The sequence below is a fragment of the Rhinolophus hipposideros genome (assembly GCF_964194185.1).
Source record: "Rhinolophus hipposideros genome assembly, chromosome: 25".
NCBI classification, from domain to species: Eukaryota; Metazoa; Chordata; class Mammalia; order Chiroptera; family Rhinolophidae; genus Rhinolophus; species Rhinolophus hipposideros.
Window position 1 is genome coordinate 7626789 of NC_138071.1, and position 25099 is coordinate 7651887.

The following is a 25099-nucleotide window of genomic DNA, read 5'->3' on the forward strand; positions in this document are numbered from 1 at the left end:
TCATTCTGGCTGCCTCCCTGTGTTTGATGCTATGCATTAGGCAGATGTCCTATGCCTCTCGGTCTTTACTGGGTGGGCTTAGATAGCCCTGTGTGGTCCAGTGGCACAGTCTCCCTGATCTCCTGTGTGTGTTCCAGGAGTGTCCCTTGGGTGTGGTATGCATTCTCCTGTTGTAGTTGAGGCTTGATTGTTTTTGGTACATCAGTGGGTGGGAATGACTCCTACGTTAATTGACTGTGAGGACTGGCTATGCCCAAAGTGTATGAGCTGCTGTGTGGGGGCTGACCCCTCAGAAAAGAACTCACCCCAGTGGACTCTTGTGCCTGTTGAGACCACCCTTTGGGTGTGCCTCTTGTGCGGCTAACCAGGTGTGGACTGAAGCTGGCCTCTGGGTGTGTTATTTCTGGTGCCTCCTGAGAGTGGGTCCCATGCAGACCAATTTCAGCCTTGCCTTTGACAAGCTCGGGGTCATATGTAGGAGCTGCTCTGCTATATGTGGTTGATTGCTGCCTGTGCTGGTCCTAGAGGCATGTGGGGATGTCCTTACTGTGATCCAAGGCTGGCTGCCACCGGTACTAGGCAGCTTCGCAAAAGACCTAGGTTTCCCTAAGACTGTTGCCACCTGCCAGCTGCCCATAATGCTCAGCCATTGAAAGATCTATGGGTGCAGGGGCGAGGCTGGTTGACCTTGTGTTGAGAGTGTCCTCAGCAATTCAGCATTACGTGGGTGGGATGGGGTTCCAAGGAACTACGGGGTATGGGTAATGGTTTTTACAAAGTTAATGCAGTTTCAGTTGTTGCACCAGTGCCGGGCCTGTGACCACTTTGCAAAAATGCCCCAGGAAGACTGTGGAACAGCTTACCTTAGAGCCCTGAGAGCCACCCAACAGAGGTTGTGGCACAGGTGATGGCTCACTGTCTACCACCGAAAGTTTCCGGACTGCCCTGGGTCATATGCTGCTATAAAAGCCTTCTACAGCTTGTGGGGTGGGGCTGCCACCCAGGTTCTAAGAGTGCTCCCTGTGACGCAGCACGAGCTGTGCAGGCAGGGCATCGCCAAGGTAGCATGCATGCGGATTTTACCAGACCAATGCAGTCTCAGAGTTAGCCCTTTGGGGGAGGGTTCAACATAGACAAGATGGCGTCTTTCTGTAGGGTACCTGTGAGTCAGGCTCCACCCAGGGCTAATGGCTCCTCTCTCTCTATTCCTTGCCCTGAAGCTACACAATTCAGTCTTTCCCTGTATGTCTCTGGCACCTCTCAAGTTGCCTCTCCTCCACAGGGGACCAGGTAAGTGTTTGCAAGTGAATGAGTCTGTGTGGGGGCCCTTTAAGAGGGCGGCAGGGTTTCTAGCTGCCTTTGGTCTCACCGGGATGGGTAGACAGAGTCCTTGCTGATTTTCACAGCCAGATGTTGTGGGAACTCCTCTTCCTGGCACAGGACTGCTGGACATGAGAGCCTGGTGTGTGGCTGGGACTCCTCCTTCACCTTGGGGGACCCCCTCCAATGAGGTGTCCGTCCCAGTGTTCAATCACTATCTATGCATTTGGGGTTAGCCCATGTTGCATCTTTACCCCTCCTACCAGTGGCAACGTGGCCTCTTCTTAATATCAGTTATAAGGGTTTTGTTCAGCTCGTCTTCAGGTGATTTTTGAGGTTGACTGCTCTATAACTTATTTGTATTTTCGGTGTCATCCAGGGATGCGGTAGGCACAGAGTTTACCGATTGCTCCATCTTGGGCCTCCTCTGGTAGTTACTAATTTCCTCTGTTGATTCAGATTCAAGATCATAAATCATGATGTACTTAGCCTATTATTCTTGCATTTACAGGATAAAAATGACAATATTATATTATTTTATGACTTGACAGTCTTCACAAAAGAATTACCATATCAGGAATCAATAATAGCTCACTATAAGTTCATTTGAGATTCTCAGTTTAATAGAAAGAATTAGGGGAAGGTGTGATTTTCAAAAGACATATTTTCTGCTAAAACTAACAGTAATGCCTAATGTTTTAGACATTTTTGAAATGCAGATAATAAAGCTGCAATGAGTCAGAGTAGAAATATCAAACTCATTTAAAATAACTGACTTATTCTTTTTTTTTTTTTTTTTTTTTTTTTTTTTAATTAATTTTATTGGGGTGACAATTGTTAGTAAATTTACATAGATTTCAGGTGTACAATTCTGTATTACATCGTCTATAAATCCCATTGTGTGTTCACCACCCAGAGTCAGTTCTCCTTCCATCACCATATATTTGATCCCCTTTACCCTCATCACCCACCCCCCACCCCCTTACCCTCTAGTAACCACTAAATTATTGTCTGTGTCTATGAGTTTTTGTTTCTCATTTGTTTGTCTTGTTCTTTTTGGTTTATATACCACATATCAGTGAAATCATAGGGTTCTCTGCTTTTTCTGTCTGACTTATTTCACTTAGCATTATTCTCTCGAGATCCATCCATGTTGTTACAAATGCTCCTATATCATCTTTCCTTAACGCCGAATAGTATTCCATTGTGTATATGTACCACAACTTCTTTATCCATTCATCTATCGAAGGACATTTTGGTTGTTTCCATGTCTTGGCCACCGTAAACAAAGCTGCAATGAACATTGGAGTACACGTGTCTCTATAGAGAGATGCTTTTATATTTTTGGGGTAGATACCCAGGAGAGCGATTGCTGGGTCATATGGTAATTCTATTCGTAATTTCTTGAGGAACCTCCACACTGCCTTCCATAGCGGCTGCACCAGTCTGCATTCCCACCAACAGTGTATGAGAGTTCCTTTTTCTCCACAGCCTCTCCAACACTTGTTACTATTTGTTTTGTTGATGAAAGCCATTCTGACTGGGGTGAGGTGATATCTCATTGTGGTTTTCATTTGCATTTCTCTGATGATTAGCGATGTTGAGCATTTTTTCATATGTCTATTTGCCATTTGTATATCCTCTTTGGAGAAATGTCTCTTCAGGTCCTCTGTCCATTTTTCAATTGGGTTGTTTGTTTTTTTGTTGTTGAGTTTCATGAGTTCCTTGTATATTTTGGATATTAGCCCCTTATCAGAGGAACTGTTTGCGAAAATCTTCTCCCATTCAGTTGGTTGCCTCATTATTTTGTCAATAGTTTCTTTTGCTGTGCAGAAGCTTTTCAGTTTCATATAATCCCATTTGTTTATTTTAGTTTTTACTTCCATTGCCTTTGGAGTCAAATTCATAAAATGCTCTTTGAACCCAAGGTCCATAAGTTTAGTACCTATGTTTTCTTCAATGCAGTTTATTGTGTCAGGTCTTATGCTTAAGTCTTTGATCCATTTTGAATTAATTTTGGTACATGGTGACAGATAGCAGTCCAGTTTCATTCTTTTGCACGTGGCTATCCAATTCTGCCAGCACCATTTATTGAAGAGGCTGTCTTTTCTCCATTGTATGTTTTTAGCTTCTTTGTCAAAAATTATCTGTCCATATTTATGTGGTTTTATTTCTGGGTTCTCAATTCTATTCCATTGGTCTATGAGTCTGTTTTTCCGCCAATACCAAGCTGTTTTGATTATTGTAGCCCTGTAGTACAAGGAAAAATCAGGGAGTGTGATACCTCCAGTATTGTTCTTTTTTTTTAATATTGCTTTGGCTATTCGGGGTCTTTTGTGGTTCCAAACAAATCTGATGATTTTTTGTTCTATTTCTTTAAAAAATGCCATTGGGGTTTTAATGGGGATTGCATTAAATCTGTATATGGCTTTGGGTAATATGGCCATTTTAACTATGTTGATTCTTCCAATCCATGAGCACGGAATGTCTTTCCATTTCTTTGTGTCTTCTTCAATTTCTTTCAAAAATGTCTTATAGTTTTCAGCATATAAATCCTTCACATCCTTGGTTAAGTTTATTCCTAGGTATTTTATACTTTTTGCTGCAATTGCAAAAGGAATTGTTTTTTCTATCTCTTTTTCTGAGATTTCATTGTTGGTATATAGGAAAGCAATGGACTTTTGTACGTTGATTTTGTAGCCAGCAACTTTACTATATTCATTGATTGTTTCTAATAGCTTTTTGGTGGAGTCTTTAGGGTTTTCTATGTATAGCATCATGTCATCTGCAAAGAGTGACAATTTAACTTCTTCATTCCCAATTTGGATGCCTTTTATTTCTTTCTCTTGCCTGATAGCTCTGGCGAGGACTTCCAACACTATGTTGAAAAGCAGAGGTGATAGGGGACAACCTTGTCGTGTTCCTGAACGTAGAGCAAAGGGCTTCAGCTTTTCACCATTAATTATGAGGTTAGCTGAGGGCTTGTCGTATATGGCCTTTATTATGTTGAGGTATTTTCCTTCTATACCAATTTTAGTAAGTGTTTTAATCATAAATGGATGTTGTATCTTATCAAATGCTTTTTCTGCATCAATTGATAGAATCATATGGTTTTTGTCCTTTATTTTGTTTATGTGATGTATCACATTGATGGATTTGCGAATGTTGAACCATCCTTGTGCCCCGGGGATGAACCCCACTTGGTCGTGATGAATAATCTTTTTAATGCATTGTTGTATTCGATTTGCTAGAATTTTGTTTAGGATTTTAGCATCTGTATTCATCAGAGATATAGGTCTGTAGTTTTCTTTTTTTGTGTTGTCCTTACCAGGTTTTGGTATCAGGGTAATGTTGGCCTCATAAAATGAGTTAGGGAGTACTGACTCTTCTTCAATTTTTTGGAAGAGTTTGAGCAGGGTTGGTATTAGATCCTCTTTGAAGGTTTGGTAGAATTCACTGGTGAAGCCATCTGGTCCAGGAGTTTTGCTTTTGGGAAGGTTTTTGATGACTGATTCAATTTCGTTACTGGTGATCGGCCTGTTTAGATTTTCCACTTCTTCTTGGTTCAGCCTTGGAAGGCTATATGTTTCTAAGAACCTGTCCATTTCTTCTAAGTTATTAAATTTGGTGGCATATAGTCCTTCATAGTATTCTTGGATAATCCTTTGTATTTCTGTGGTGTCCGTGATAACTTCCCCTTTTTCATTTCTGATTTTGTTAATTAGTGTCTTCTCTCTTTTTATCTTAGTGAGTCTAGCCAAGGGTTTGTCGATTTTGTTAATCTTTTCAAAGAACCAGCTTTTTGTCACATTAATTTTTTCTATTGTCTTTTTGTTCTCTATTTCATTTAGTTCTGCTCTGATTTTTGTTATTTCCTTTCTTCTGCTGACCTTGGGTTTCGCTTGTTCTTCTTTTTCTAGTTTTTTAAGGTGTAACATGAGGTTATTTATTTGGGATTTTTCTTGTTTCTTGAGATAGGCCTGTAATGATATAAATTTCCCTCTTAAAACTGCTTTCGCGGCATCCCAAAAATTTTGGTAGGATGTATTTTCATTGTCATTTGTTTCTATGTATCTTTTGAGCTCTCCTCTAATTTCTTCTTTGACCCAGTCGTTCTTTAAAAGTATGTTGTTTAATCTCCATGTATTTGTGTTTTTTCCTGCTTTCTTTTTGCAGTTGATATCCAATTTCAAAGCTTTGTGATCAGAGAATATGCTTGGTATGATTTCAATCTTCTTAAATTTGCTGAGGCTGATTTTGTGTCCCAATATATGGTCTATCCTTGAGAATGTTCCATGTACACTAGAAAAGAATGTATAGTCTGATGTTTTAGGATGAAGTGCTCTATATATGTCAATTATGTCCAATTCATCTAATGTGTCATTTAGGGCTGCGATTTCGTTATTTATCTTCTGTTTGGATGATCTATCCATAGCTGTCAATGATGTATTTAAGTCCCCTAGTATAATTGTGTTTTGGTCAATTTCTCCCTTTAGTTCTGTTAGTAGTTGCTTGGTATATTTCGGTGCTCCCTGATTGGGGGCATAAATATTGATGACTGTTATGTCTTCTTGTTGTATAGTCCCCTTTACCATTATGAAATGTCCATCTTTGTCTCTTGTTATCTTTTTCACCCTGAAGTCTGTTTCATCGGAAATCATTATGGCTACACCTGATTTTTTCTGGGTACCATTTGCTTGAAGTGAACTGACTTATTCTTAAGTCCTACTTTGCAGTATAAATCCTTTACATGAATACTAAAAAAGAAACACTTAACACACCCTAATGAATACAATAATTATAACACAAAAGAAATCATTAATGCATCAGAACAGAAGAATATGGTCTGTTACCATCTAATTAGGCTTTTTCTGTAATTATTCTCCATTTAAGAAATGTTCTTAATGTAAAAATGATAAAACAAATCATAAGTATTCACTTAGTTTAATTAGTTAGCAGCACTAAGGACATTTAGTTTAATCTGTAACTGTTTTACATATTTTGTTCTAATGAGCTTAACTACAGAACAGCTTTTTACCACTTTAGACCTTTTACAATACCCATATCACAAAATCTTTCTTATATACCCTGTCTCCTATTCTCACAAAACTCCCCCAGACAAATTTCCAGTATTTTGCTTGATTATATGTGCTGAAGCATTAAAAGAGGAAGAAAAGGATTAAGGAAGCATTGTGTGACTGGAGTTAGAGCAGAAAGGGAATGAGGGAAGGACCAAAGCAGGAAAGGGGAAGGGACCAAGAGATGAGGGGGGGAGGGAGGGAGGGACAGAAAGAGGAAGAAAGAGAGGAGATAGGAAGGGAGGAGACTGGAGAGGAAGGGAGGGAAAGGAAGGGAGGAGACTGAAATAAAGAAGGAGGGAAAAATCAGAGAAGCAAGAATTAATGAGATGGCTAAAAAATAGAGAGAGAAGCAAGAACAAAAAGATTGTACTCATATTACTCATTGGTGATCTAATCCTGGTTTTTAAAAATTTATCTATCAACTATGTATCTATGTATCTATGTGTCTATCTATCTATCTATCTATCTATCTATCTACTAACTATCTACCATCTATCCATCTACTATTTAATTATCTATCTATGTACCTGGCAACAGATTTTTAAAAATCATCCTTTCTCTGAGAAAAAAAGTACATAAAGAGAGCACTAAATTCTGCCTATAATTCTCCAAAATAGAAAATGCTCCAAGCTCCCTAATATTTTTTCCCCCATTCTTTCCATAACCAAGAAAACTCTGAACCACTCAATTAGACAGAATCAATCTTGTTTTTCAGGATAACAGGTTATTGCTGCCCCCTGGAAAATGTGGCCTTTAATCCACAGAGGGCTCTTAGGTAGGTGAGAACAAACTCCACCTTAGTGCTGGAAAGCAAATTGATGCGCATGCTCTATTTTGGATGGTTGGGACATTTAGACATCTGGTAGAACCGAGGTGTATCCAAGACAGTTCTTCCCCTGTTTGTATCAGAGGAAGAAAAAATTATCAATCTTTACTATTAGTTTTCTATCATTTATGATCAGTACAATTTTTTTGCTATTCTGATAATTTTTAAAAACCATGCATGGAAAGGTGGTGCTAAATGAGTTCTTCTCAAATCTTTATGTTATAATGATCCTGAGATACTTCAAATGCATGTATACATTACAATGTTTCAACACATGAAAGAAATCTTTATTTGGATCTATAAAAGCCACTTGATAACTCAATTTTGATTTCATATATGAAGTATAAAGAAAGATTCAAAATAAGTTTCTAAAAATAAGTAAGATTCTAAAATCTTTTAGCATCAAAATTAATGTTTAGTAAAATAAATACTTGATGAATGAGCAACGAATCTTGCTCAGATTCATTGAACTAAAACAAAATGTATGCTGCACACCACTGATTCAAGTTTATAGGAGGGAAGGAGCATTTGGGAACCGTTCCTTAATTTCATCAGAGTTTATATTTATCTGGCAAGCAGTGATATAGCCATACTGGTCATCAAAATAGTAAATGCTTCTATACTACTTGGTAAATAGCTGCTGCTCTGAGCCCTCGATACCCCAGCCACCCTATCCACTCTTCCCAAATCTTTGCACAGTCTATAAAATAAAGCCTTGCAGTTGGGTCAGCAGATGCCCCCAGGATCTCTTTCAAAGCTTTGGAACATCCACTCTTATTGGTTACTGGACCATAACGGATTAAATATTTTAAGTATAATCTCTGAATGGAATATGTCCTGCCAGTTTTCACCAACATGAAACAATATGTTTGTAGGGAAAAAGGATGACAATAATAACCATGTTTTTCTCTTTGTTGTTGTTTGTTTTATAAACTGCAAGCTTTTATACCCTTCTTTCCTTCAAGGAGGTCTAGCCTATCTCGCCCAGTCTCTGGGTATCATTTGAACTTTGTTCTATAGACACAGGTGCCACCATAGTGACTGAACTTCCGTGCCACTGCTACCTCCCACTTCACGCCTCCCATTGCTCCTGGTGATGTAGGCAAATCATGGTGTGACTGCATTGCCTCCTTTCTTCCCACCGTCTGTCCCCTCCTACCTTGGTTGAATAGGAAGGATGTGTATGTGGGCAGGTGGGCTGGTCCTTCTCCAGCCAGTATAACAGCAGTTAATTTAAAAGGTTCATGATCAGAGTGGTTTGGGATCCCAGTATTTTCCTGTACAAGTTTTTCTTAATTAGTTTCCTGGGGCAAACTTCCTTTGGAGCTGGATTGAAGGTACCACAAGCAACAGAAATCAACTCCCTCCACTACTAATTATATTCACAGGTCCCAAACAGCACACCGTTACTCTCCGCTTTTCAAGGCGAATTTCCAGAACTAGCACCACTGTTGAGAGAAATTCCATTCTGCTCCAGAGGCTTTGTTTCAGTTTCAGCCTGTCTAGAAAATCACATCTCTTCCAGGAGGTAAATAAAGCGTTTGGGGCACCAGCTAGGTGTGAGATGATTTCAGGACGTGAAAAGCTGTTTGATCACCACTTGAACAAAATGGGGTGGGTTACAAGAATGTACTTCCTTTCCCAATCTTCCTTACTACATTCAACCTCTTCTTTTTAGTTGTTTTCCTCAATTGTTCCATCCTAGTCAAAAACATATCCAAAATAATTGTATGAGATGCTATTTTAGATGAAAAAGTGCAGAGGTGCTGAATAAAATAACACCATCTCTTCTTTCTGCACGTTGTGAGAAAAAAATATATTTTGCTGATGTAAACTCTCCTCATTTCAAATTCATTATTTTGTTTTCTCCCTCTTCTCTGAGTTAAAAGGGCTTCAGGTGAGAAGTGATAGAACATTGATGTGTCACATGAAACTTTCCCTTTTCCACTTAGCACTAATGAAAATATTTGCCCTCTACTTAACTAACAGGTCTTTTCTTTAAAACTTGCTGAACTTGTTTTTTAACTTAGTAACTTCAGTGCAGACCATAACAGGGATGCTTTAGATTTTCATCTCTTTCATTCCTTTAGAAAAAAAGAAAGAGGGGGAAAAAGTATCCAAGCTTACAGACTAAATAAGGAGAGTGAAAAAAAAATTTTAGTTCATAATCATTTTAAATTCTAATTGGCTTATTAAATTATTGCTTTCCATTAAATACTAACCAAAAAAATCACTTTCTACCACAGACATAATACATATAAATTGTCAATATAATTTTATATTATTTAATAACAATGTGGAAAGTACAAATAGAAATGATCATTCATCATTAACAGGTATATAGTGCTTTAGAATTTTAACAGTAATGTTTGCTCATTGAACTAACTCAAACTGAAATAAGGCTTACCCAAGTCTTTTATCCCCTAAAAAACATGTCAATTTTACCTGTAAATGCCCTTTCATAAATCTACCCATGCAATTTTTTTTAAAAAATGGTAAGAGATAAAGGTATATACAGTCAGCATAAGAATATTTTAAACTATTTCATCTATTCAACAAAATTATTCCACTGGAGCTAAACAGTCATCAAATTACTACCCAGAAGAGTCAGCAGCTGCTTCTATTGAATGCTTTCACATAGGTTTCTACTGTCTCTTCCTTCCTTCACCAAGTTAACCCAGGAATGAGACAGTGGGATTAATTTCAAGAGTTCTTTCTCCCTGCAGGGCACTGGGAGATGATGGAATGGGGAGCAGCTGCATTTCCTGAGCTACTCTGTCCCTTCTACTTATTTTTCTTCCTTTTCTTTCCCTCCAACAGTCTCTCCCTTCCCTCCAACAATCTCAATTTGTTCTCAATTAGGCTTTAAATTATATTTATACTATCTCTTATAAGTACAACTCTAGCCCAGACTCCCTCCATCGGAAACTCCAGATTCTAGTATCCAACCTACAACATATCTCTCTCAAGCTCCATCTTTGCAAAATGGAACTCTCTGTGATGGAACAACACCCCACTTCTAAATTAGTAAGTGGAATCACCATTCATTCGTTTTTCAACCAGAAACCTAGATTTTATCCTTGATTCACCCTTTTCTTTTAGGTCTCCACTGTATTCACTCAAATGGAAATTTCTAACAATTCTGCTATAAAAGATACATCAAATCCATCTTATTTTCTGTCTCCATTGCCACCAACCTAGTCAAGAAAATGTCAGTCTCACTCGGACCCTTTTATATTAATTTTATGACCAAATTTTCATTACTTTCATAATTGTTATAATTTAATTGATTTTTATTAATTTTATAGATCGTGTTATAGGGATTAATCAAAAGGTTTTTTGCAACTGAGATCAGAAATTATGTTCTTCTGAGACTTTGCTTTCTTTCTGTATTTTCCTGACCAAATCTATCATCAAAAGAATTTTTTGGTTACGTCCTAAGCCATCCTATACAATATGTATATTTGAACTTCATTTTCATTTACACTTGAAATTAATTATAAGGAATAGCACAGCATTTACACATGAGTGACAAATGCTCCTTAGAGGCATTTGATATTTTTTCATAATTGTGAATAGCTCCTAGAGTTCCATCTATAGCCTTTACTTGCTCCAAAATTATAATACTGTACATTCAGCTTCTAGTGACGACTCACTGGCATTTTCAACACTGTAGGCCTAAAACAGAACTCTTTGACAGGACCAGGCTGAACTAAGTTCCCCTCACTGATACTCCCACACCCCTTATGTAACCTCTTTAACATGTAAATTGTGTATCGTAATTATTTGTTAGTCTATATTCTCCACTAGACTGTAACCCCCTTAAAAGCAGTCTGTATTGTTCATTTCTTCTGTGTCTGAAAACGCTCTATGGACATTCCATAAACACATTTTTCACATTGAAAAAATAACTGCTCTAAAAGAATATAATACAAAGTCATGTTTCACCCAATCAAAATCATGATAAGAAGTGTAACTAACTCTTGAAGACAATTTAAAGTTAGTCAATCAACATATATTTTAATATCTGAAAAATTCAGTTTCCTGATGGCCAGATTGGGAAGAGTTCAACAGAACATTTTGTCAACTGAACTATTTTGACTTTTTGCTTACCAAACAGAAGATACTAAGAAAGTGTATTTGGGATAATAGTAAAGTATTTGATTTCAATGTTCTTTACTTCATGGAATTGGTCATCAGTTTTCTTCTATTATTCATTAGATCCCATCTCAGCTATTCCACTTAAAAGGTGTCTTCACGTGTACAAAGACTTCATTGAAAAATAGTGAAATTCAGTAAGACTGTCAATGGAGGAGATCTCTTCCCTTTTATATAGCTCTCTAAAACGTCCTCTCTTTTTGCATCTGTATCTGATATTGTCAGCAGCTTTGACCTCTCTCTTGCTGTTTCTCTAGATCATACTATGTGATTCTTTTAATATTGTTTTGAGTTGGAGCCTGATATAAAATACCACTTTTAGAATTTTGTCGACCACAGCAGTGTGTAAAATGCAACCTCTTTTACAGTTTCCACAAGTTTCAAATTCTAATATTTTACTGCAAGTAATCATGGTGGGGAAAAAACAACAACAAGCATCCACTAGCTATGCGAGCAAAGCTGAACCACAAGAACGTAGGTGGTGAATGAAGGAGACCTTCAGGAAGTAAGTAGGCAGCCCAAATTGTTGGGCTTAGGGATTTCTCTCACTCCAGCAGAGTGTAGGATCTGTGATCTCTGGGAGCCTGTATGAGGCCGGAGCTTCAAGCCCACGAAGTCTGAAGTTCTAGCAGGGTATCATTTACATGATGCAGACCATCGCCTAACATTGCACAAGAGTCTTTGGAGCCTCCATTTGGCAGCCGGCCATGAAGCACTGCAGCAGCATATTGTCAGGGCAGCTGCTCCTTCACACACACACACACACACACACACACACACACACACACACACACTCAACCCACTGCAGAAATTAACCCTTTCTCACCTCCAACATGTGTACACCCTTGTTTCCACACCACCCTTAAGAATCACATGTAATTTGTTGAGGGGCAGTTGTATGTCAACTGTCTCTACATAATATCTCTAAGCTTTATAGCAATCCTATAAGGTAGGTATTATGATCCCCAATTTACAGACAGGAAAACTACGAGGCTGAAGATTTTGCTCAAGGACTCAGACTAGCATATGCCTGAATTATAATTCAATGCAAGATCTGTCTGGTTCCCAAACCCTCTTGCCCTTGACAAATAGTGATCTATCTATGCGTCACGTTAAGGCTGAGACAAAGGGTAAAAGCTCTTTTGAAGCACAAACTCACGAAAGCATTAAGAATTCAGGTAAATTCTATTATTCAAGTTACAAGCCTGTCTTCATTATTAACAGAGCTGACTTGCTTGAGAACAGTAAAAGCCTATGATTGCTTAAAGTGTGTAGTTTAATTTCAATGCTATGTTATATGTTCAATATTCAGTACTTTAGGGAAATAACTTATTTTAATAAACCACTAAAAAAGTTGTAGATGTTCCAAAAAAAGGAACGGAATTGCTCATAACGTGGTCAGAATGCAGTATGTTAAAGGCCAGTTGCCTCTCTCCCAGAGGACACTCCCAGGTTGGCTCCTCTTGTGAAGCTACTGCTGACTAATCTAAACACTGGCTTCAACTTATTGGTATTAGAAGCTTGATCCGTGCCTGAGACTAAAAGTGATTCCTATTAAAGGAGAGTTTGGGTTCCTTCAGACTGGTTTTTATGGGGGGAAAGTTGTTAATAGAGTACGTTTTTTTTTTTAAATATTCACTTTATACAGTTAAAACTAAAAAGGAATTAGTTCTTCTTTGTAGTTTTCAGTTCTTTATGTAAACCTTATTATCCCATGTATAAAGCTAGCAAATTTTCTGTCACTTTAAAGGTGACCTTTAATTACTGTCTGGAGTCAGTTATAAACCTTGTTAATTAAACTCCTTTTAACATTTTAAATTGCATTAACACATTCAATTATTTTGTATGTATACATAAATTATGTAACAAACTTCTCAAGTATTTAAGCAATACTTATAAAAATTAATAAGTGGAACTTCAAAAGGGGTTTTGAGTTTGTTTAAATCTTAAGATATTATATATCAAATTAATTATATTTAGCCTAGACACACAATTCTAAATCAGTTCCCAATTAGACATGTTAAAATGGGTCTTACAAGGTTGACCTGTTATTCTAACAGGTTAATGTCTCTTATACATTACAGATACCTAATATAGTAAAAAAGCACTCATTAATTAATGTCAAAATATTATTACATTTTGGTTCTCCAAAACATTTCTACCAATTAATTCTAATTTTCCTAGATATTAGAAATTATTTTCCATAAAGGAAACATACCATCTCACAAAATTGTAAGGGTTATATCTCCATGTAATTTTTGGAGCTGCTTTCTCAGCTTCTCCATGACATGAGGCTAGTCTGGGAAAAGACTGGATCCTGTCTGTGACAGGGATAGAAGCTACTGCACCCTGTAGATTATAGCAGACAATAATATGGACTTCAAAAGTGAAAGAAAAAAACCTCCTGGGTCTCATATCCATTAGAATGGAATCACTTCATCATATAATTTTCAAGTTAGCTTAGATTCTATAATTCCCACCTAGGTGACCATACCTTTTAATTGGATTTTGCTTTCCTTGGTTATGCTTTCCTTAATGCTAAGACAAATAAATGTATTCATGTGTAGGTATAAAGACATTTGAATGTAAAGCAATACTGCATTTTCCCACGTTAATCAAATCTCTTTGTACTTTTAAAATATTGGATTGAATTCTGAAATGCCGTGGAGCTTTGTCTACTTTTGCCAACAACTTCCAAGGTCATTCTATTGACAGACTCACCTCTTAAGGGCAGATGAATGTTGACAACCAGGCTTACAAAAGTAAAGTTGAAAACAAAATGCCAATGTATTTATTTAGAAGGAGAAATACAACAGGTAGGGAGGCCAGGTATCAATATTCTTCTGGTGCACACCTTATTTTCAATACACGTGTTGTAAAGAGGCTAGTTATCATCTGAAAGTTACTTAGTGAGTATGGCATCAGAACAAGAGGAATTAAATATATGATTTGGATAATTAATGACATCAGCATGAGACAACCTGATATACCTGCAGGGTTTAGAAAAGCCTAATAGGTAACATCCCTTCTACCCAAAAGTTTGGTATTAACTAAAAGGCAAATATGGAGCTCACGATGTCAGCTTTCTTACCGACAAAGGCCAGATGAGAGACACACTTTACAACCAACTGCAGTTGATAATATTTTTCCACTGAATTAGACCACCTGACGTTATAACTGGTGCAGCTGCTCAATCCCAGTTATCCCCACAGGCAGGCTGACTATGGGGAAGTAAACAGACCAAAATGCATGCAGCCTATGGGAAGGCCTGCTTCAAAAAGGAGAGAGAGAGAGAAGAGGGGAGGGGAAAGGAGAGGAGAGGAGAGAAGAGAAAGAAGGCAACGAGTGACATCTTTCTCTTCCAAATTTCACTTATTAGATAAGACAGTTCTCGTACTCGATTCGACACCACATACACTAGATAAGACAGTTCTCTGTGGGAGCAAATGGAGGAAAGAAGGGTTAGGATAATGACCTTGTTGAAAAATAGGTACTTTTTTTAATTGTCAAAGAAAAAATGCAGTCACATAAATACTGAAAGCCTAAACATCGTGGGTAAGTTAGGAATTTTTAAAAATTAGGCTTTTTTCAACAAACGTTATAAAAAACAATGAAATCAAACTGCCACAAAGCAGGAGTAGAAATTACGGTACACGTTATGAATATCCCTTAACCACCGTCAGCTTTCCAAACAGGTGACAAAAATGCCAGTTGAGGCCCATTGACACACACTAATCAGGCCACTTCTTACACCCCATCTATTACCTGTGTCAACAATTCCTCCAAACAGGATTTATTCTTTGGGGTTCAAAACCTCTATTAAAGTGCCAGCTCTCAGAATATAAGTTAAATATGAGCAACAACATTGGCCTGAATTTGTTAAAAAATGGGATAAAACTGTATATTTGAGGAGGAGAGTGCACCAGGAGGAATCTCCCGGATGCCGGCAGGGTGTCATTAAAATGGAAAACACAGCAATCTAATTTTTCCTATTTTCTGTTTTGAATGCATCATCCTCTGCCCATAATAAGGCAAGTGATGTCAACGCGCTAGGAGAAGACAAAATGCAAGGATACAGAGGCAGTTCTAATAAATTTTAAAAACTTAATGTCTGGGCCAGAGAAAACAGTGATGGGGGATTCTTGATGAAATAATGTGAAACCGAGATGTAATTTTCAAGAAACGGAAACAAACATATTCAGCCTATCATCAATCACTGATCATATTTATGCCTAATGTTTTATAACATTTTCCCTGCAGTGCCCATTGTTTATTCATATTCATCAAAAATAACCCAAAATTCATGCCAAATCCCCTATGAAAATACTGCAAAGCAAGGACATTACTTACCAGATTACTTCTGCTTCTGCACAAAAGAGTTGGAAAGCTTTGTATCACTCAGTGGCATATTTCCTTTTAAGCAGCCTCGTCTACTTTCATCTCTGTGCTATGTATAGCATGCTGAACTATCTTCATAAGATCAAAGGGAAACTCACTGTACTTTATTTACAAAGGCAAATGTAATGGGTAACCAAGGTACTTATTCTACCAAACTGACTAGTCCCTTTGAACTACTGTCTTCACTGATCCGTAGACCATGGGAAGAATGCGCTCTTGAATCTGGAAAATGTTCTTCGCCTAATTAGTGAACTTTCTTTGAATCACATGTCATGGATTTTACTATGCTCTAAGAGCACAACAGAGGTTTCTTCAGGGCACGAGTACTAAAATTCCTTAGAAAACAAAAACCAAAACATATGAAAACTACACTAACACTGCAACATTGAAAATATTTTACATATCTCAGTATTACCAGATAAGAATAACTCCTCCCAATGTATATAATTATGATATTAGTAGTGTTTTTTTTTTTTACGATAATGGACACACTGATCTGTGTTTATCTGACTATGGGATGACTTATAATGCTCACTTCTACATTGATGTAAGTGGAAAATATGTTTCTTCTGTGTGTACCATTCATATAAATGTGAAAGTGAATATATATGAAACCAGGTGATGCAATGGAAAGAATAGAGATTTAGGAGTGTTGCATTCCAAACCACCACATGGGAACAGGGTGATTTTTGCCTTAGTTGTTAATGTCTTTGAATCCCAGATTCCTCATCTTCAAATTAGGAAGTCTCCTTTTAGGATAAGCATCAATGCAGCTCACCAGAATTTCTGTCTCTCATGCTTTGGGGCATATGAGGAAATTGCCTTCTCTTGCCCATTAAGATTACTCACTCATGGTGTTGTGATTTGGTTTGGCCAATGAAATGTGAGTGGAAGCAACATGTCATTTCTGGGAAGAAGCACTAATGGACATTATGAAATTCTACAGAAGTATTTTATTTTTCTGGGACAGTCTTGGAAGCATATGTTGATGTGATATGGAGTGGCAAGTCTGAGCCACCACATGGAGAGTAGATGTCTTTGAGAATTACCCGGATCTAAAATCTTGCTGTTCTAAGCCACTGAGAGTTCTTACCACAGGGTAACCTACTGTATTGTGACCGAACACCCTTGTGGAATTAATGAGTGGATTAAATGAAATAATATACATGAGGCACCTCGCTGAGTGCTTAGAAAATATTAATTGATTAACATGTATATACTGGTTCTTTTCCTTCTCTTTTTCTCTAACCTTCTGCATTTAAAAAGAGTGAGCCTGCTTTTATAAGCTTATAATAATATAAAGTTAATAAAGTTTTCCCTACACCCTTTCCATCCTTTCCTATTACTTTTGTATCTCTCCTGCCTCTTTCTCTGGTTCATAGCAACCAGCGATCACAGTAAGACATAAAAAAGTATTTCATAACCATTTCCTCACTTTTCATAGTGGTAGTCTCAAGAAAGAGAATTTTAAGATTGGTTAAAACCACCTGGAATTGCTTTTTTTTTTTTTTTTTTTTCTGTCTGCCAGAAGCTGCAAGGATAGTCTTCTCTGGATTATATTCCTCTGATGCTATCACTTTTGACAATTTCCCAAGAACCGTCACAGTTCTGAAGAGCATTTTCCACTATGTTTACTTCAGGGTCACAATTTCCCTTGGTCTAATTGGTCTGTGAATTAGACAAATTTCTGTTTAACTTATCTTGATCTTAAATTGGTTTTCTTAAATTTACTGCCAGACCTAGAAAATGGAAACATCCAGAAATAGAACAAAACGATTTTTCTAGTTCAGTGGATGCAAGACTTGGCCCTGAACATACTTAATATCGTTAATGGTTAACATACATAGATCACAGACTCTGTGCCAGCCCCCTTGCTGGGTATTTTGCAAGCAACCCTTTATATAATCTTCATAGTTCTAAAGCAAGCAATGCAATCAAAAATGTTGAGGCTGGGTTTGAGAAATTGACTCACCAACATCTCTAGCTAGTAAGGAGAGGGGCAGAGACAGGTGCCAAGCAGTTTGACTGCAGAGTCCATATTCTTAACCGATCAGTATTTCTACCCTGTGATCAGAGTCTCCCATCAAGCCAGTCCATAAGTTAACAAGGCACATGGTCACAGAGGCATTTAGCAGGTCATTCTAAATTTGTTCCTCATACAGCAAGTTCCATTTTCAAACCTCCCTGGATAGCCCATTCTTCCACAATAAATGGAATGCTTACATCTACATACAGGAATATCACATGCAGAGAATGGTTGCATTTGTCAACTTTTTGGAAATCAGAGGGAGGAATAAGAGGGGATGTTTTAATTGTGTCTGTGTCATCCCAGGCTCAACTAGCAATTATTTGTTTATTGCACTCGGGTTATTTACCAAAAATATGTACTGGAGATATTTTTAATCTGTATTTATTGAATTATTTTTTTTCCTCTTTGGATTTACTTTTTTTTTTAATAGTTTTATTTTATTTTATTTTATTTTTACATCCCTCACACCGTGAACCCCTCTCCCCCCATCCACCACCACCTCGACCTCACACCGAGCCATCACATTATACACATAAAATTATAGTTGGCATTCATTAATGTCCAGCCTCTGGTGTACAATGCCATGACCAGGCATCCACAGCATCCCTGAGGTGGTCTCCCAAACAGGACACATGTCCATCGGACACCCAACAAAATCCGCAAACACTATTGAATAAGTTCCCCAAAGTAATTCTCAAAAAACCCTGAGGCCATCCTGTGGTCACCAGCCGCCCCCCAATCCCTACACCCTTCCCCCTATCCACAACCCCCTCCCCCCCGCTCATCTAACAACTCTCGGTTTTTTGTGTCCCCAAAACTGTTTCTGATTAGTTCATACACATATTCTTTTCTTTAGATTCCGCATATAAGTGAGATCATATGGTACTTGTCTTTCTCTTTCTGACTTATTTCACTTAACATAATGTTCTCTAGATCCATCCATGTTGTTGCAAATGATAAGATTTCTTTTTTCTTTATGGCTGCGTAATACTCCATTGTATAAATGCACCACAGCTTCTTAATCCAGTCATCGACCGATGGGCATTTCGGTTGTTTCCATATCTTGGCTATTGTGTAAAGTGCTGCATATTTATTGAATTATTGAATATGGTTCAATAATATGGTTGTATAGAACATACCATAGCAGGGATATTTATGAAACTTAGAGATCTGATGTTGATCAGATCTCTGATGAGATCTTGAGGCTCCCAACACTCATTTTCAGAAGGGAAAAACAGTTGAATGTATATTAGATTTTTGTTGTTATTGTGTAGCTCTGGTCACTTGGTGTGAGGAGGAAAAAAATAATATGGCTCTAGTTTTCTTTGCACAGTACTTCAATTTCATTCCATATATAAGTTAATTAAACCTGCTGTGGAAAATTATCTTTAGTGCCTTCTGTTCGCAGCCTTTCTGAAAAGAAAAGAGAAGGCATGCATTACTTATTAGTTAATTTTAACATTATTATTATTATTTTTTTTAGTATAAGGAGGCTGCTTAGTATACTTCTGAAGTTCTGAGGTAGAAAGGGTATATTACATATAATGAACTGTGAGAGCAGAGGGATAAGATCGGGAGCCACTAAATAGTTAGTTATAAACGTGGTGTTCCAGATTAACAAACAATATTGCTTTAAAATTGCAACTAGCTTCATATACGTATGAGGAATAAAGGATTCTCAATTTGTGCATATGTGTGTTCATGCAGGTTTTCTAGATCGAAATTTTTTGAAGGTCTGTCATTCACCTGACTCCATTGTAAAATACACTCTAAGTCTACAGAGACTGAATTATATGGGAGAAAACTATTTCAGGCTAAAATGTGCCATACAGTTTCATAAAATTTAATATGGATGAATATGTAGTCATATGAATATAAGTATATGTGCAGAGTCAAAAAGAATTCTAGTTCTAGAAGACATCTAGTTTGTACCATGCCTCTAGGTAGGGAAGTCCTTAAATTAGCAAAAGCAGATAGTTATTAAAAACTTTTGCTTGATTAGCCATGAATTGTTGCAAACAGAAGAGCTAGAGAAGAAGTGGTAAGTAAGCTGATATTTCCTGAGACAGCAAATTTAAATTTAAATTTTATTAAATGAGTGTAAATTATAACAATGCTAATTATAACATGCTAATTATAGCAACTGAACCATGCAAAAGTTATACAAAGATAAAGGAAAATATACCACTACCCCAAGGTTAAATACCTTTCCATCCATCTAACAGACATAATTTGCACTTCCACATGGTCATACAAACCAATGCATACATACATTCTCTCTCTCTCTCTCTCTCTCTCTCTCTCTCTCTCTCTCTCTCTCTCTCTCTCTCTCTCTCTTTCTGACACACGCGCACACACACATACACACACACACACACACCACATTCTTTCTCTCTGACAGATTTTGTGTATTGTTTTACAAAAATGGAGTAATATTGTATACATTAGTATGCAGTCTGTTTTTTTCCTTTAAAAATACATCATATACATTCCTCTGAGTCAATAAATATAAATAAAATTCATACTTTTGAATAACTGCATTGTATGGATGTATTCAAATTTATTTACCCATTCTTCCTAATAACATTCAACATTTTCATAGTTTTTTGCCATTGAAAAGTTTCAATATCAAATATATGGGGAAGGAGAACTGACTCTGGGTGGTGAGCACGTAATATGAGATATAGATGGTGTATTACAAAATTGTACACCTGAAATCTATATAACTTTACCAACAATTGTCATCCCAATAAACTTTAATTAAAAAAATTAATAAATTAAAAATTGAGAAAAGAAAAAGTTTCAATAAATATTCTTCTGTGCAAATATTTAAAAATTGATATCTTTATATTTATTTATTTCTATATGATAAATTCCTTGAGGTGATTTCAGCCTAATAACTATTCTGTGTAATAAATACTCCCAATATTAATCTCAGCTCTTTGGAACTCATGACTAAATAATCTACCTGTAGCTAGTTTACCTGTAAGTATTTCCCTTAGTGATCAATTTGTCTAAAACAAAGTCAAATTGAGGCATGTGGTAGACAATATAAGCTCATCACTTGTGCCCCTTATTTAAATATTTGTTCAATATTAATTTCGTGGGAGAAAAATAATTTTCAACTAATGATAATTAAATACCAACTTTAAATTCAAAAGACGGGCTCATTATCTAACAAAGCATCTTGGTTTTTTGTACCTTTCTTTCATTTCTAAATTTCTTTCTCATCATTCTTTTAATTTTATTTTTCTTTTACTGTGAAAGAATTTCTCCAATATTAGTCAACTTATCAGGAAAGCATTTTAAAGGTTTTTAAGCTTAGATAATAAAATAAATCATTTGTTCCTGGATATATTATGTCTGAAGAAATAGAGCATAGAGAATTAAAATGGAAAGAAGATAGAAAAAAATATTTAATTTAATATTTAGTCAAAAGATGTGACTTATTAATATGAGAAATGACGTAGAGTGCAGTCTACTAAGTACATTGATGTCTCTTCCTTGCTATATATATATACACGTATGTGCATGTTGACATAGTATTTTTAGAAAACCATGTATTGAAACCTTATGCACAAAGCACTATGCTAGATGATATGGAGTAACATATAGTTTTGAAGACACGGATCAGTGCCATATTTGTGTTACACTCATATAGGTAAATATCTCTTCCATAGCCTCACATATTGCTGATTATTTTCGTCTTGGTCAGCTGTTCTTAGAAAAAGAATACACTACCCTTTTGTTTTATGCACCTCTGATCACATATGTAATCTGAGGACAACTAAATCACAGATGGATGCACTAGGCTTAAGCCACAGTTGTAAAGAATTCCTAGATGACAAAAATATTAGACAACAAAGTACCTATACCTTGATCACAGGTAATGCATTGTTTTGTCAGGAAAATGTTTTCAAAAAGACTATATTGTGATGCATTGATAGGAGTGAATTTTTATACCATTCCAATTACTATGAATTCATTCTCGTTCTAAATGGAGACTTAAGAATACAGTAAAAAAAAAAAAATGTTTACAGCAGTTTTATGTAACTGCCAACAATTGGAAACAAGCTACATGACCTTTAGCTGATGAGTGGATTAACAAACTACAATACATCCATCAATGTAATACTACTCAGCTATTCAAAGAGATACACTTCTGACACACAAAAACATTGATTAATCTCAAATGCATTCTGCTAAGTAAAAAGACTCAGACTCAAAAAATTACATAGTGTCTGATTCTACTTATAGAACATTCTGAAAATAGCAAAACCATAGTGACAGAAAACAAATTGGTCAGGGGTTTTGTATGCCAGAGACGAGTGTGGAGAAAGAGGACAATGACAAAAGGGACATAAGTGAGATTGGGAGAATGATGGAACTTTATTATATCTTGATTGCAGTGCATTTTTTCAAAATACAAAATGAATGGCTTGCATTGTATGCAAGTTATACCTCAATAAAATACAAACACCAACAACAATAAAAAAATAAAATATTTTCTAGTAACTACAAAACATACTGCAGTGAAGTGGAGTACATTAACTCTATCAAAAGCTGATGTATTAACCTTTATGCATTTCTTTAAGGTGAAAGATGTAACTATATTTGGAACAGAACTTTTTTTTTTGGCGTTTAATTCACAAATGCCTACATAAGCATGATATAAAGCCCATATGTGTGCCTCTTAAAAATGTGTGTGTTGCATGGTATCTGCAGAAAGTTGATGGGTTGGCATCTGTGAACATTTGTTCAATTTCCGTTATTTGATTTACATGGGAAATAAATCTATTTTTTTGTGTGAGAAGTAAAAAAGATTCCAGCTTTATTAACTAATTAGTTTAATATTTTTCAAACTGGATAGACCAAGCAAAGTTGTGTCAAGGTTTTTAAAATAAGGAAATTAATTAAAAATTGTATTTAAAGTAAGCATACACAACAATTTTAATGACTTAAAAATTGAATATTTCAGGAGAAAATAATATAAAATACAAACAATTGCAATAAGGTACAAAAAAACATAAAAAAGGTACTTGTTTTATAAATCTGTTAGGAAAGTAGAAGTGTCACTTTAGAAAAAGATAACATGGAATGAGGCCATCAGGAAGAGACATTCATGACATTTCTGGGATTTTTGACACTTTTCTCTCCTAAACTTGCATCTGAATCATTACCAGCCAGGGTCTCAATCCATACAAATATGGAGAAGACAATATCAAATTCTCTATATTTTTTTCTATCAAAGCACCCTTAAAGATACTTTCATGACTTCTCACATTGACATTATTAAACATATCTAGGCATCCATTAATCTTTCTGAGAATGTTCTTAAGAAATGTATCAATAGATTAACTTGCTTAAATAATATAAAATATTGCTAGCATGTAGATTTATTCATTATGTATTTCCAATGGTGACTTTCAAAAATTATATATTTCAAATGAATATAAATCAAGTAACATTATCATGAATCTCTTTTTCCATTAGCAAACTGATTCCGAGAGAACGGCACCAAAACCTAGGATACGTGATAAAATGAATATTAATTTGGCTAATTCATGAGACTTTCAATTTCTCTTAAAATAAATTTATAAAGAATGTTAATTCTCATTTTATGACTTTTTAAGACTACATTTAGTTTTCTTTGCTTAGTAACAATCTTTTAATTGAGAAAAGAGAGTGTATGGTATATAAAATATTAGGAATGATTCTTAAGGAGACAGTGGAGAATGTGCTGATGTAGATATTCGGTTTTGTGTCACTATTTTACACTTAGCAGCATAGTGAAAATAGGATATATTTAAGAGACACATCAATACCAGTTAAACACAGAGAAAAGGGTGAGTCTGTTATTCAGTGGTGACTATAATTTGAACCTGAGTAACATATGACTCATTTAACTAAGTGGAATCTGTGGAATGTCTGCAGTCTCTCAGTGCTTGCAAGTCCTAACACAGCAATGAAAGTCTAAAGGCTTTGCACATAAATCTCAACACAGGAGGTGAGGGGAAGATGCCTGTCCATCAGATTAAGCTCTCACGCTGAAACTCCATTCAACTTAAGTCAAATGTCATGGTCTCTAACCCTTGCAATAGGTGGAAAATACTGATGTGGGCCAGCAAAATGCAGTGTAAGATAACATTATGAACTTCCGAGTGGCATAGATCTCTAGTGAATAGAGGTATGGAAAGCATAATTAAATATGGTGACATTTACTTTTCTTCTGAGAAATATCATAACAAGGAAGTTGGAAATGGAGGGGAAATGGGAAAGTCAATGGAAAGATGAAGTTGCCTCAGGAAGCAAAGCTAGACGAACACATTTCCATCAGAGGAATGACCGAAGAATGAGAGATTATGCTTCTAGTGCAGTTGGACAAAAGTGTCCACAAGTGTTCTGTTGGGGGAAGCTACAACCTCTGGAGTTTGACTTGTGTACTCTCAGGAAGGAGGAAGAGGACCATTTGTAACACTATATCCCTCTCTCACCAGGGGTCTAAATCCAGGGATGGTGCTGGAGTGGTACCTTACGCACAACAGACCAGTCAGTTCTCTGAATCTGCCAAGGCTATGGAAAGAACTAGAACTCAATCTAAAGCAGGGGTGTCCAAACTGAGGCCCACGGGCGAACTGTGGCCTGTGATCCATTGTTAATTGGCCCGCAGCAAATTCCAAAAATATATTTAGTTCACTTAAATAAACCAGGTGAGGCAATACGTACTTCACCTCGAGTGAGTGGCCCGGCTGTTTGTGTATTTCACCGCATATGGTCCTTGGTAAAAAAAAACGTTGAAAAAAGTTTGGACACCCCTGCTCTAAAGCTATTTCACTAATTCTTAATTCTCAAAGTAGAAAATCATCTTACTGAAAGTGACTTTTGCAATGAAGGCTGAGGCAAAAGACTGTCTATTTGAAGGTGTGCGATGAATAAAATGGAACTGAACTTGCGAACCTTACTTCAGGGAAACTTTCTGAGAGGAGCTACAATGGGATTTCCTGGGGAGAATTAGGAACTTGAGTGTAAAGAAAGGCTCTTGTCAGGGAGGGTATGGAGTTTATCTTGGTCGACTAGTCTACACTTATGGAAAAGCAAAAACTTGAGAGAGTAGTTGTGTTTTGTTTTGTTTTGTTTTGTTTTGTTTTGTTTTGTTTTGTTTGTTTGTTTTTTGTATTTCTCATAGTGGTCTTGCCATCTTCAGAAAGTTTCAATTGCATAAGAGAACTGAAAGAAGAAATTTCCAACAGCAAATTGTGTCTTCATAACATACATTTGAGACAGAAT

At 36.5% G+C, this 25099-nt stretch overlaps 1 protein-coding gene across 1 annotated transcript in view; it reads right to left on the reverse strand.

Moving 5' to 3' along the window:
* The window catches only part of TSPAN12 (tetraspanin 12), a 101251-nt gene extending 85276 nt beyond the window's left edge, over nt 1-15975 (reverse strand). The window contains exon 1 of the mRNA XM_081038237.1: nt 15736-15975. The gene's annotated coding sequence lies outside the window, so the exon portion shown is untranslated. The remainder of the gene's footprint in view (nt 1-15735) is intronic.
* Between the last annotated feature and the right edge of the window lie 9124 nt (nt 15976-25099).